Below are 13725 nucleotides of genomic sequence, written 5' to 3'. Positions count from 1 at the left end.
CGCTCCCAGTACATCCCAGTACATCGCAGTACATTCCAGTTCCGTTCCTGTACATCCCAATACATCCCCATTCCATGCCAGTACATCCCAGTTCCCTACCAGTTCATCCCCGTACATCCCAATTCCCTCCCGGTTCACTACCACTTCTTTCCCAGTCCCGTCCCATTACATCCCAGTTCCGTCCCATTACATCCCAGTACATCCCAGGTCCCTCCCAGTACGTCCCAGTTCCCTCCCAGTACATCCCAGGTCCCTCCCAGTACTGGGAGGGAACTGGGATGTACTGGGAGGCACTACAATGTGCAGGGATGCCCTGGGATGTACTGTGGAGGAACTAGGATGTACAGGCTTGTACTGGGTTGTACCGGGTGGATCTGGCAGGGATTTGAAATGTCCTAGGATCTACTGGGATGTACTGGGAGGTAACTGTTATGTACTGGGAGTGAACTGGTAGGGAACTGGGATGTACTGGGAGGGAACTGGGACGTACTGTGAGGACACTGGGATGTACTGTTATGTACTGGGAGGGAAGTGTTATGTACTGAGGGGAACTGGGACGTACTGGGATGTACTGGGAGGGAACTGTGAAGTACTGGGATGTACTGGGAGTGAACTGGGAGGGAACTGGTATGTAGTAGGATGTACTGGGTGGGAACTGGGATGTACCAGGATGTACTGGGATGTAGTGGGAGGGAACTGGTATGTACTGGGAGGGAACTGGGATGTACTGGGACATACTGGCAGGGAACTGGGATGTACTGGGAGGGGATTGGGACGGACTGGGAGGGAACTGGGATGTACTGGGCTGCACTGGTAGGGAACTGGGATGTACTGTGAGGGAACTGGGACGTACTGTGAGGACACTGGGATGTACTGGTATGTACTGGGAGGGAAGTGTTATGTACTGAGGGGAACTGGGACGTACTGGGATGTACTGGGAGGGAACTGTGAAGTACTGGGATGTACTGGGAGTGAACTGGGAGGGAACTGGTATGTAGTAGGATGTACTGGGTGGGAACTGGGATGTACCGGGAGGGAACTGGGATGTACTGGGAGGGAACTGGTATGTACTGGGAGGGAACTGGGATGTACTGGGATGTAGTGGGAGGGAACTGGGAGGGAACTGGGATGTACTGGGAGGGAACTGGGATGTACTGGGAGGGAACTGGGATGTACTGGGACATACTGGCAGGGAACTGGGATGTACTGGGAGGGGATTGGGACGGACTGGGAGGGAACTGGGATGTACTGGGCTGCACTGGTAGGGAACTGGGATGTACTGGGAGGAAACTGGAATGTCCCAGTTGACACCCACTTCCCTCCCAATGCCTCCCAGTATATCCCAGTTTCCTCCCAGTATATCCCAGTTTCCTCCCAGTACATCCCAGTAAATCCCAGCTCGCTGCCAGTACATGCCAATACATCGCTGTACATTCCAGTTCTGTTCCTGTACATCCCAATACATCCCCGTTCCATGCCAGTACATCCCAGTTCCCTACCAGTTCATCCCCGTACATCCCAATTCCCTCCCGGTTCACTACCACTTCTTTCCCAGTTCCGTCCCATTACATCCCAGTTCCGTCCCATTACATCCCAGTACATCCCAGTTCCCTCCCAGTACATCCCAGGTCCCTCCCAGTACTGGGAGGGATCTGGGATGTACTGGGAGGCACTACAATGTGCGGGGATGCCCTGGGATGTACTGTGGAGGAACTAGGAAGTACAGGCTTGTACTCGGTTGTACCGGGTGGAGCTGGCAGGGATTTGGGACGTACCAGGATCTACTGGGATGTACTGGGATGTACTGGGAGGTAACTGTTGTGTACTGGGAGTGAACTGGGAGGTAACTGGGATGTACTGGGAGGGAACTGGGATGTACTGTGAGGACACTGGGATGTACTGGTATGTACTGGGAGGGAAGTGTTATGTACTGAGGGGAACTGGGACGTACTGGGATGTGCTGGGAGGGAACTATGAAGTATTGGGATGTACTTAGAGGGAACTGGGATGTACTGGGAGGGAACTGGGAGGGAACTGGGAGGGAACTGTGAAGTACTGGGATGTACTGGGAGGGAACTGGTATGTACTGGGTGGGAACTGGGATGTACTGGGTGGAAAGTGTTGGGAATTGGGATTTACTGGGAGGGAACTGGGATGGACTGGGAGGGAACTGGGATGTAGTGGGACATACTGGGAGGGAACTGGGATGTACTGGGGTGTACTGGGAGGGAACTGTTATGTACCGAGGGGGAACTGGGATGTACTGGGAGTGAACTGTGAAGTACTGGGATGTACTTAGAGGGAAGTGGGAGGGAACTTGGATGTAGTGGGAGGGAACTGGGGTTTACTTGGAGGAAAGTGGCATGTACTGGGATGTACTGGAATGGAGCTGGGAGTGAACTGTGTGTGAACTGTGAGGGAACTGGGATGTACTGTGAGGGAACTGGGATGTACTGGGATGTACTGGGACGGACTGGGAGGGAACTGGGAGGGACTGGGAGGGATCTGGGATGTACTGGGCTGCACTGGTAGGGAGCTGGGATGTACTGGGAGGAAACTGGAATGTCCCAGTTGACACCCACTTCCCTCCCAGTGCCTCCCAGTATATCCCAGTTTCCTCCCAGTACATCCCAGTAAATCCCAGCTCGCTGCCAGTACATCCCAGTACATCGCAGTACATTCCAGTTCCGTTCCTGTACATCCCAATACATCCCCGTTCCATGCCAGTACATCCCAGTTCCCTACCAGTTCATCCCCGTACATCCCAATTCCCTCCCAGTTCACTACCACTTCTTTCCCAGTGCCTCCCAATACATCAGAGTTCCGTCCCATTACATCCCAGTACATCCCAGTTCCCTCCCAGTACATCCCAGGTCCCTCCCAGTACATCCCAGTTCCCTCCCAGTACTGGGAGGGACCTGGGATGTACTGGGAGGCACTACAATGTGCGGGGATGCCCTGGGATGTACTGTGGAGGAACTAGGATGTACAGGCTTGTACTGGGTTGTACCGGGTGGAACTAGCAGGGATTTGGGATGTACCAGGATCTACTGGGATGTACTGGGAGGGAACTGGGACGTACTGTGAGGACACTGGGATGTACTGGTATGTACTGGGAGGGAAGTGTTATGTACTGAGGGGAACTGGGACGTACTGGGATGTACTGGGAGGGAACTGTGAAGTACTGGGATGTACTGGGAGTGAACTGGGAGGGAACTGGTATGTAGTAGGATGTACTGGGTGGGAACTGGGATGTACCGGGAGGGAACTGGTATGTACTGGGAGGGAACTGGTATGTACTGGGAGGGAACTGGGATGTACTGGGATGTAGTGGGAGGGAACTGGGAGGGAACTGGGATGTACTGGGAGGGAACTAGTATGTACTGGGAGGGAACTGGGATGTACTGGGAGGCACTACAATGTGCGGGGATGCCCTGGGATGTACCGTGGAGGAACTAGGATGTACAGGCTTGTACTGGGTTGTACCGGGTGGAACTGGCAGGGATTTGAAATGTCCTAGGATCTACTAGGATGTACTGGGAGGTAACTGTTATGTACTGGGAAGGAACAGGGAGGTAACTGGGATGTACTGGGAGGGAACTGGGATGTACTGGGAGGGAACTGGGACGTACTGTGAGGACACTGGGATGTACTGGTATGTACTGGGAGGGAAGTGTTATGTACTGAGGGGAACTGGGACGTACTGGGATGTACTGGGAGGGAACTGTGAAGTACTGGGATGTACTGGGAGTGAATTGGGAGGGAACTGGTATGTAGTAGGATGTACTGGGTGGGAACTGGGATGTACCAGGATGTACTGGGAGGGAACTGGGGTTTACTGGGAGGGAACTGGGATGTACTGGGACATACTGGCAGGGAACTGGGATGTACTGGGAGGGGATTGGGACGGACTGGGAGGGAACTGGGATGTACTGGGAGGGATCTGGGATGTACTGGGCTGCACTGGTAGGGAACTGGGATGTACTGGGAGGAAACTGGAATGTCCCAGTTGACACCCACTTCCCTCCCAGTTTCCTCCCAGTATATCCCAGTTTCCTCCCAGTACATCCCAGTAAATCCCAGTTTGCTCCCAGTACATCCCAGTACATCGCAGTACATTCCAGTTCCGTTCCTGTACATCCCAATACATCCCCATTCCATGCCAGTACATCCCAGTTCCCTACCAGTTCATCCCCGTACATCCCAGTTCCCTCCCGGTTCACTACCACTTCTTTCCCAGTTCCGTCCCATTACATCCCAGTTCCGTCCCATTACATCCCAGTACATCCCAGTTCCCTCCCAGTACATCCCAGGTCCCTCCCAGTACATCCCAGTTCCCTCCCAGTACTGGGAGGGAACTGAGAAGTACTGGGAGGCACTACAATGTGCGGGGATGCCCTGGGATGTACTGTGGAGGAACTAGGATGTACAGGCTTGTCCTGGGTTGTACCGGGTGGAACTGGCAGGGATTTGGGATGTACCAGGATCTACTGGGATGTACTTGGAGGTAACTGTTATGTACTGGGAAGGAACAGGGAGGGAACTGGGATGTACTGGTAGGGAACTGGGATGTACTGGTAGGGAACTGGGACGTACTGTGAGGACACTGGGATGTACTGGTATGTACTGGGAGGGAAGTGTTATGTACTGAGGGGAACTGGGACGTACTGGGATGTACTGGGAGGGAACTGTGAAGTACTGGGATGTACTGGGAGTGAACTGGGAGGGAACTGGTATGTAGTAGGATGTACTGGGTGGGAACTGGGATGTACCAGGATGTACTGGGATGTAGTGGGAGGGAACTGGTATGTACTGGGAGGGAACTGGGATGTACTGGGATGTAGTGGGAGGGAACTGGGAGGGAACTGGTATGTACTGGGAGGGAACTGGGATGTACTGGGAGGAAACTGGAATGTCCCAGTTGACACCCACTTCCCTCCCAGTTTCCTCCCAGTATATCCCAGTTTCCTCCCAGTATATCCCAGTTTCCTCCCAGTACATCCCAGTAAATCCCAGTTTCCTCCCAGTACATCCCAGTACATCGCAGTACATTCCAGTTCCGTTCCTGTACATCCCAATACATCCCCGTTCCATTCCAGTACATCCCAGTTTCCTACCAGTTCATCCCCGTACATCCCAATTCCCTCCCGGTTCACTACCACTTCTTTCCCAGTGCCTCCCAATACATCCCAGTTCCGTCCCATTACATCCCAGTACATCCCAGTTCCCTCCCAGTACATCCCAGTTCCCTCCCAGTACATCCCAGTTCCCTCCCAGTACTGGGAGGGACCTGGGATGTACTGGGAGGCACTACAATGTGCGGGGATGTCCTGGGATGTACCGTGGAGGAACTAGGATGTACAGGCTTGTACTGGGTTGTACCGGGTGGAACTGGCAGGGATTTGGGATGTACCAGGATCTACTGGGATGTACTGGGAGGTAACTGTTATGTACTGGGAAGGAACAGGGAGGGAACTGGGATGTACTGGTAGGGAACTGGGATGTACTGGGAGGGAACTGGGACGTAGTGTGAGGACACTGGGATGTACTGGTATGTACTGGGAGGGAAGTGTTATGTACTGAGGGGAACTGGGACGTACTGGGATGTACTGGGATGGAACTGTGAAGTACGGGGATGTGCTGGGAGTGAACTGGGAGGGAACTGGTATGTAGTAGGATGTACTGGGTGGGAACTGGGATGTACTGGGATGTAGTGGGAGGGAACTGGTATGTACTGGGAGGGAACTGGGATGTACTGGGTGGAAAGTGTTGGGAATTGGGATGTACTGGTAGGGAACTGGGATGGACTGGGAGGGAACTGGGATGTAGTGGGACATACTGGGAGGGAACTGGGATGTACTGGGGTGTACTGGGAGGGAACTGTTATGTACCGAGGGGGAACTGGGATGTACTGGGAGGAAACTGGAATGTCCCAGTTGACACCCACTTCCCTCCCAATGCCTCCCAGTATATCCCAGTTTCCTCCCAGTACATCCCAGTAAATCCCAGCTCGCTGCCAGTACATGCCAATACATTGCTGTACATTCCAGTTCTGTTCCTGTACATCCCAATACATCCCCGTTCCATGCCAGTACATCCCAGTTCCCTACCAGTTCATCCCCGTACATCCCAATTCCCTCCCGGTTCACTACCACTTCTTTCCCAGTTCGGTCCATTACATCCCAGTTCCGTCCCATTACATCCCAGTACATCCCAGTTCCCTCCCAGTACATCCCAGGTCCCTCCCAGTACATCCCAGGTCCCTCCCAGTACTGGGAGGGATCTGGGATGTACTGGGAGGCACTACAATGTGCGGGGATGCCCTGGGATGTACTGTGGAGGAACTAGGATGTACAGGCTTGTACTGGGTTGTACCGGGTGGAACTGGCAGGGATTTGGGATGTACCAGGATCTACTGGGATGTACTGGGAGGTAACTGTTATGTACTGGGAAGGAACAGGGAGGGAACTGGGATGTACTGGTAGGGAACTGGGATGTACTGGGAGGGAACTGGGACGTACTGTGAGGACACTGGGATGTACTGGTATGTACTGGGAGGGAAGTGTTATGTACTGAGGGGAACTGGGACGTACTGGGATGTACTGGGAGGGAACTGTGAAGTACTGGGATGTACTGGGAGTGAACTGGGAGGGAACTGGTATGTAGTAGGATGTACTGGGTGGGAACTGGGATGTACCAGGATGTACTGGGATGTAGTGGGAGGGAACTGGTATGTAGTGGGAGGGAACTGGGATGTACTGGGATGTAGTGGGAGGGAACTGTTAGGGAACTGGTATGTACTGGGAGGGAACTGGTATGTACTGGGAGGGAACTGGGATGTACTGGGACATACTGGCAGGGAACTGGGATGTACTGGGAGGGGATTGGGACGGACTGGGAGGGAACTGGGATGTACTGGGCTGCACTGGTAGGGAACTGGGATGTACTGGGAGGAAACTGGAATGTCCCAGTTGACACCCACTTCCCTCCCAATGCCTCCCAGTATATCCCAGTTTCCTCCCAGTATATCCCAGTAAATCCCAGCTCGCTGCCAGTACATGCCAATACATCGCTGTACATTCCAGTTCTGTTCCTGTACATCCCAATACATCCCCGTTCCATGCCAGTACATCCCAGTTCCCTACCAGTTCATCACCGTACATCCCAATTCCCTCCCGGTTCACTACCACTTCTTTCCCAGTTCCGTCCCATTACATCCCAGTTCCGTCCCATTACATCCCAGTACATCCCAGTTCCCTCCCAGTACATCCCAGGTCCCTCCCAGTACTGGGAGGGAACTGGGATGTACTGGGAGGCACTACAATGTGCGGGGATGCCCTGGGATGTACTGTGGAGGAACTAGGATGTACAGGCTTGTACTGGGTTGTACCGGGTGGAACTGGCAGGGATTTGGGATGTACCAGGATGTACTGGGATGTACTGGGAGGTAACTGTTATGTACTGGGAAGGAACAGGGAGGTAACTGGGATGTACTGGTAGGGAACTGGGATGTACTGGGAGGGAACTGGGACGTAGTGTGAGGACACTGGGATGTACTGGTATGTACTGGGAGGGAAGTGTTATGTACTGAGGGGAACTGGGACGTACTGGGAGGGAACTGTGAAGTACTGGGATGTACTGGGAGTGAACTGGGAGGGAACTGGTATGTAGTAGGATGTACTGGGTGGGAACTGGGATGTACCAGGATGTACTGGGATGTACTGGGAGGGAACTGGTATGTACTGGGAGGGAACTGGGATGTACTGGGATGTAGTGGGAGGGAACTGGGAGGGAACTGGGATGTAGTGGGAGGGAACTGGTATGTACTGGGAGGGAACTGGGATGTACTGGGACATACTGGCAGGGAACTGGGATGTACTGGGAGGGGATTGGGACGGACTGGGAGGGAACTGGGATGTACTGGGCTGCACTGGTAGGGAACTGGGATGTACTGGGAGGAAACTGGAATGTCCCAGTTGACACCCACTTCCCTCCCAATGCCTCCCAGTATATCCCAGTTTCCTCCCAGTATATCCCAGTTTCCTCCCAGTACATCCCAGTAAATCCCAGCTCGCTGCCAGTACATGCCAATACATCGCTGTACATTCCAGTTCTGTTCCTGTACATCCCAATACATCCCCGTTCCATGCCAGTACATCCCAGTTCCCTACCAGTTCATCCCCGTACATCCCAATTCCCTCCCGGTTCACTACCACTTCTTTCCCAGTTCCGTCCCATTACATCCCAGTTCCGTCCCATTACATCCCAGTACATCCCAGTTCCCTCCCAGTACATCCCAGGTCCCTCCCAGTACATCCCAGGTCCCTCCCAGTACTGGGAGGGACCTGGGATGTACTGGGAGGCACTACAATGTGCGGGGATGCCCTGGGATGTACTGTGGAGGAACTAGGATGTACAGGCTTGTACTGGGTTGTACCGGGTGGAACTGGCAGGGATTTGGGATGTACCAGGATCTACTGGGATGTACTGGGAGGTAACTGTTATGTACTGGGAAGGAACAGGGAGGTAACTGGGATGTACTGGTAGGGAACTGGGATGTACTGGGAGGGAACTGGGACGTACTGTGAGGACACTGGGATGTACTGTTATGTACTGGGAGGGAAGTGTTATGTACTGAGGGGAACTGGGACGTACTGGGATGTACTGGGAGGGAACTGTGAAGTACTGGGATGTACTGGGAGTGAACTGGGAGGGAACTGGTATGTAGTAGGATGTACTGGGTGGGAACTGGGATGTACCAGGATGTACTGGGATGTAGTGGGAGGGAACTGGTATGTACTGGGAGGGAACTGGGATGTACTGGGATGTAGTGGGAGGGAACTGGGAGGGAACTGGGATGTACTGGGAGGGAACTGGTATGTACTGGGAGGGAACTGGGATGTACTGGGACATACTGGCAGGGAACTGGGATGTACTGGGAGGGGATTGGGACGGACTGGGAGGGAACTGGGATGTACTGGGCTGCACTGGTAGGGAACTGGGATGTACTGGGAGGAAACTGGAATGTCCCAGTTGACACCCACTTCCCTCCCAATGCCTCCCAGTATATCCCAGTTTCCTCCCAGTATATCCCAGTAAATCCCAGCTCGCTGCCAGTACATGCCAATACATCGCTGTACATTCCAGTTCTGTTCCTGTACATCCCAATACATCCCCGTTCCATGCCAGTACATCCCAGTTCCCTACCAGTTCATCCCCGTACATCCCAATTCCCTCCCGGTTCACTACCACTTCTTTCCCAGTTCCGTCCCATTACATCCCAGTTCCGTCCCATTACATCCCAGTACATCCCAGTTCCCTCCCAGTACATCCCAGTTCCCTCCCAGTACATCCCAGGTCCCTCCCAGTACTGGGAGGGAACTGGGATGTACTGGGAGGCACTACAATGTACGGGGATGCCCTGGGATGTACTGTGGAGGAACTAGGATGTACAGGCTTGTACTGGGTTGTACCGGGTGGAACTGGCAGGGATTTGGGATGTACCAGGATCTACTGGGATGTACTGGGAGGTAACTGTTATGTACTGGGAAGGAACAGGGAGGTAACTGGGATGTACTGGTAGGGAACTGGGATGTACTGGGAGGGAACTGGGACGTACTGTGAGGACACTGGGATGTACTGGTATGTACTGGGAGGGAAGTGTTATGTACTGAGGGGAACTGGGACGTACTGGGAGGGAACTGTGAAGTACTGGGATGTACTGGGAGTGAACTGGGAGGGAACTGGTATGTAGTAGGATGTACTGGGTGGGAACTGGGATGTACCAGGATGTACTGGGATGTACTGGGAGGGAACTGGTATGTACTGGGAGGGAACTGGGATGTACTGGGATGTAGTGGGAGGGAACTGGGAGGGAACTGGGATGTAGTGGGAGGGAACTGGTATGTACTGGGAGGGAACTGGGATGTACTGGGACATACTGGCAGGGAACTGGGATGTACTGGGAGGGGATTGGGACGGACTGGGAGGGAACTGGGATGTACTGGGCTGCACTGGTAGGGAACTGGGATGTACTGGGAGGAAACTGGAATGTCCCAGTTGACACCCACTTCCCTCCCAATGCCTCCCAGTATATCCCAGTTTCCTCCCAGTATATCCCAGTTTCCTCCCAGTACATCCCAGTAAATCCCAGCTCGCTGCCAGTACATGCCAATACATCGCTGTACATTCCAGTTCTGTTCCTGTACATCCCAATACATCCCCATTCCATGCCAGTACATCCCAGTTCCCTACCAGTTCATCCCCGTACATCCCAATTCCCTCCCGGTTCACTACCACTTCTTTCCCAGTTCCGTCCCATTACATCCCAGTTCCGTCCCATTACATCCCAGTACATCCCAGTTCCCTCCCAGTACATCCCAGGTCCCTCCCAGTACATCCCAGGTCCCTCCCAGTACTGGGAGGGAACTGGGATGTACTGGGAGGCACTACAATGTGCGGGGATGCCCTGGGATGTACTGTGGAGGAACTAGGATGTACAGGCTTGTACTGGGTTGTACCGGGTGGAACTGGCAGGGATTTGGGATGTACCAGGATCTACTGGGATGTACTGGGAGGTAACTGTTATGTACTGGGAAGGAACAGGGAGGGAACTGGGATGTACTGGGAGGGAACTGGGACGTACTGTGAGGACACTGGGATGTACTGGTATGTACTGGGAGGGAAGTGTTATGTACTGAGGGGAACTGGGACGTACTGGGATGTACTGGGAGGGAACTGTGAAGTACTGGGATGTACTGGGAGTGAACTGGGAGGGAACTGGTATGTAGTAGGATGTACTGGGTGGGAACTGGGATGTACCAGGATGTACTGGGATGTACTGGGAGGGAACTGGTATGTACTGGGAGGGAACTGGGATGTACTGGGACATACTGGCAGGGAACTGGGATGTACTGGGAGGGGATTGGGACGGACTGGGAGGGAACTGGGATGTACTGGGCTGCACTGGTAGGGAACTGGGATGTACTGGGAGGAAACTGGAATGTCCCAGTTGACACCCACTTCCCTCCCAATGCCTCCCAGTATATCCCAGTTTCCTCCCAGTATATCCCAGTTTCCTCCCAGTACATCCCAGTAAATCCCAGTTCGCTCCCAGTACATCGCAGTACATTCCAGTTCCGTTCCTGTACATCCCAATACATCCCCGTTCCATGCCAGTACATCCCAGTTTCCTACCAGTTCATCCCCGTACATCCCAATTCCCTCCCGGTTCACTACCACTTCTTTCCCAGTGCCTCCCAATACATCACAGTTCCGTCCCATTACATCCCAGTACATCCCAGTTCCCTCCCAGTACATCCCAGGTCCCTCCCAGTACATCCCAGGTCCCTCCCAGTACTGGGAAGTACTGGGATGTACTGGGAGTGAACTGGGAGGGAACTGGTATGTAGTAGGATGTACTGGGTGGGAACTGGGATGTACCAGGATGTACTGGGATGTACTGGGAGGGAACTGGTATGTACTGGGAGGGAACTGGGATGTAGTGGGAGGGAACTGGGAGGGAACTGGGACGTACTGGTAGGGAACTGGGATGTACTGTGAGGGAACTGGGACGTACTGTGAGGACACTGGGATGTACTGTTATGTACTGGGAGGGAAGTGTTATGTACTGAGGGGAACTGGTGTGTACTGGGATGTACTGGGATGGAACTGTGAAGTACTGGGATGTACTGGGAGGGAACTGGTATGTAGTAGGATGTACTGGGTGGGAACTGGGATGTACCAGGATGTACTGGGATGTACTGGGAGGGAACTGGTATGTACTGGGAGGGAACTGGGATGTAGTGGGAGGGAACTGGTATGTACTGGGAGGGAACTGGGATGTACTGGGACATACTGGCAGGGAACTGGGATGTACTGGGAGGGGACTGGGATGTACTGGGAGGGAACTTGGATGTATTGGGAGGGAAGTGTTATGTACCAAGGGGGAACTGGGACGTACTGGGATGTAGTGGGAGTGAACTGTGAAGTACTGGGATGTACTGTGAGGGAACTGGGATGTACTGGGAGGGAACTTTAAAGTACTGGGATGTACTTAGAGGAAACTGGGAGGCAACTGGCATGTACTGGGATGTACTGGAATGGAACTGGTAGTGAACTGTGTGTGAACTGGGAGGGAACTGGGATGTACTGTGAGGGAACTGGGATGTACTGGGATGTACTGGGAGGGACTGGGAGGGATCTGGGATGTACTGGGCTGCACTGGTAGGGAACTGGGATGTACTGGGAGGAAACTGGAATGTCCCAGTTGACACCCACTTCCCTCCCAGGTTCCTCCCAGTATATCCCAGTTTCCTCCCAGTATATCCCAGTTTCCTCCCAGTACATCCCAGTAAATCCCAGTTCGCTCCCAGTACATCCCAGTACATCGCAGTACATTCCAGTTCCGTTCCTGTACATCCCAATACATCCCCATTCCATGCCAGTACATCCCAGTTCCCTACCAGTTCATCCCCGTACATCCCAATTCCCTCCCGGTTCACTACCACTTCTTTCCCAGTCCCGTCCCATTACATCCCAGTTCCGTCCCATTACATCCCAGTACATCCCAGGTCCCTCCCAGTACGTCCCAGTTCCCTCCCAGTACATCCCAGGTCCCTCCCAGTACTGGGAGGGAACTGGGATGTACTGGGAGGCACTACAATGTGCAGGGATGCCCTGGGATGTACTGTGGAGGAACTAGGATGTACAGGCTTGTACTGGGTTGTACCGGGTGGATCTGGCAGGGATTTGAAATGTCCTAGGATCTACTGGGATGTACTGGGAGGTAACTGTTATGTACTGGGAGTGAACTGGTAGGGAACTGGGATGTACTGGGAGGGAACTGGGACGTACTGTGAGGACACTGGGATGTACTGTTATGTACTGGGAGGGAAGTGTTATGTACTGAGGGGAACTGGGACGTACTGGGATGTACTGGGAGGGAACTGTGAAGTACTGGGATGTACTGGGAGTGAACTGGGAGGGAACTGGTATGTAGTAGGATGTACTGGGTGGGAACTGGGATGTACCAGGATGTACTGGGATGTAGTGGGAGGGAACTGGGAGGGAACTGGGAGGGAACTGGGATGTACTGGGACATACTGGCAGGGAACTGGGATGTACTGGGAGGGGATTGGGACGGACTGGGAGGGAACTGGGATGTACTGGGCTGCACTGGTAGGGAACTGGGATGTACTGTGAGGGAACTGGGACGTACTGTGAGGACACTGGGATGTACTGGTATGTACTGGGAGGGAAGTGTTATGTACTGAGGGGAACTGGTACGTACTGGGATGTACTGGGAGGGAACTGTGAAGTACTGGGATGTACTGGGAGTGAACTGGGAGGGAACTGGTATGTAGTAGGATGTACTGGGTGGGAACTGGGATGTACCGGGAGGGAACTGGGATGTACTGGGAGGGAACTGGTATGTACTGGGAGGGAACTGGGATGTACTGGGATGTAGTGGGAGGGAACTGGGATGTACTGGGAGGGAACTGGGATGTACTGGGAGGGAACTGGGATGTACTGGGACATACTGGCAGGGAACTGGGATGTACTGGGAGGGGATTGGGACGGACTGGGAGGGAACTGGGATGTACTGGGCTGCACTGGTAGGGAACTGGGATGTACTGGGAGGAAACTGGAATGTCCCAGTTGACACCCACTTCCCTCCCAATGCCTCCCAGTATATCCCAGTTTCCTCCCAGTATATCCCAGTTT

This window comes from Phalacrocorax aristotelis, unplaced genomic scaffold, assembly GCF_949628215.1.
Source record: "Phalacrocorax aristotelis unplaced genomic scaffold, bGulAri2.1 scaffold_41, whole genome shotgun sequence".
NCBI lineage: Eukaryota > Metazoa > Chordata > Aves > Suliformes > Phalacrocoracidae > Phalacrocorax > Phalacrocorax aristotelis.
Note: the sequence above shows the minus strand (reverse complement) of the source record.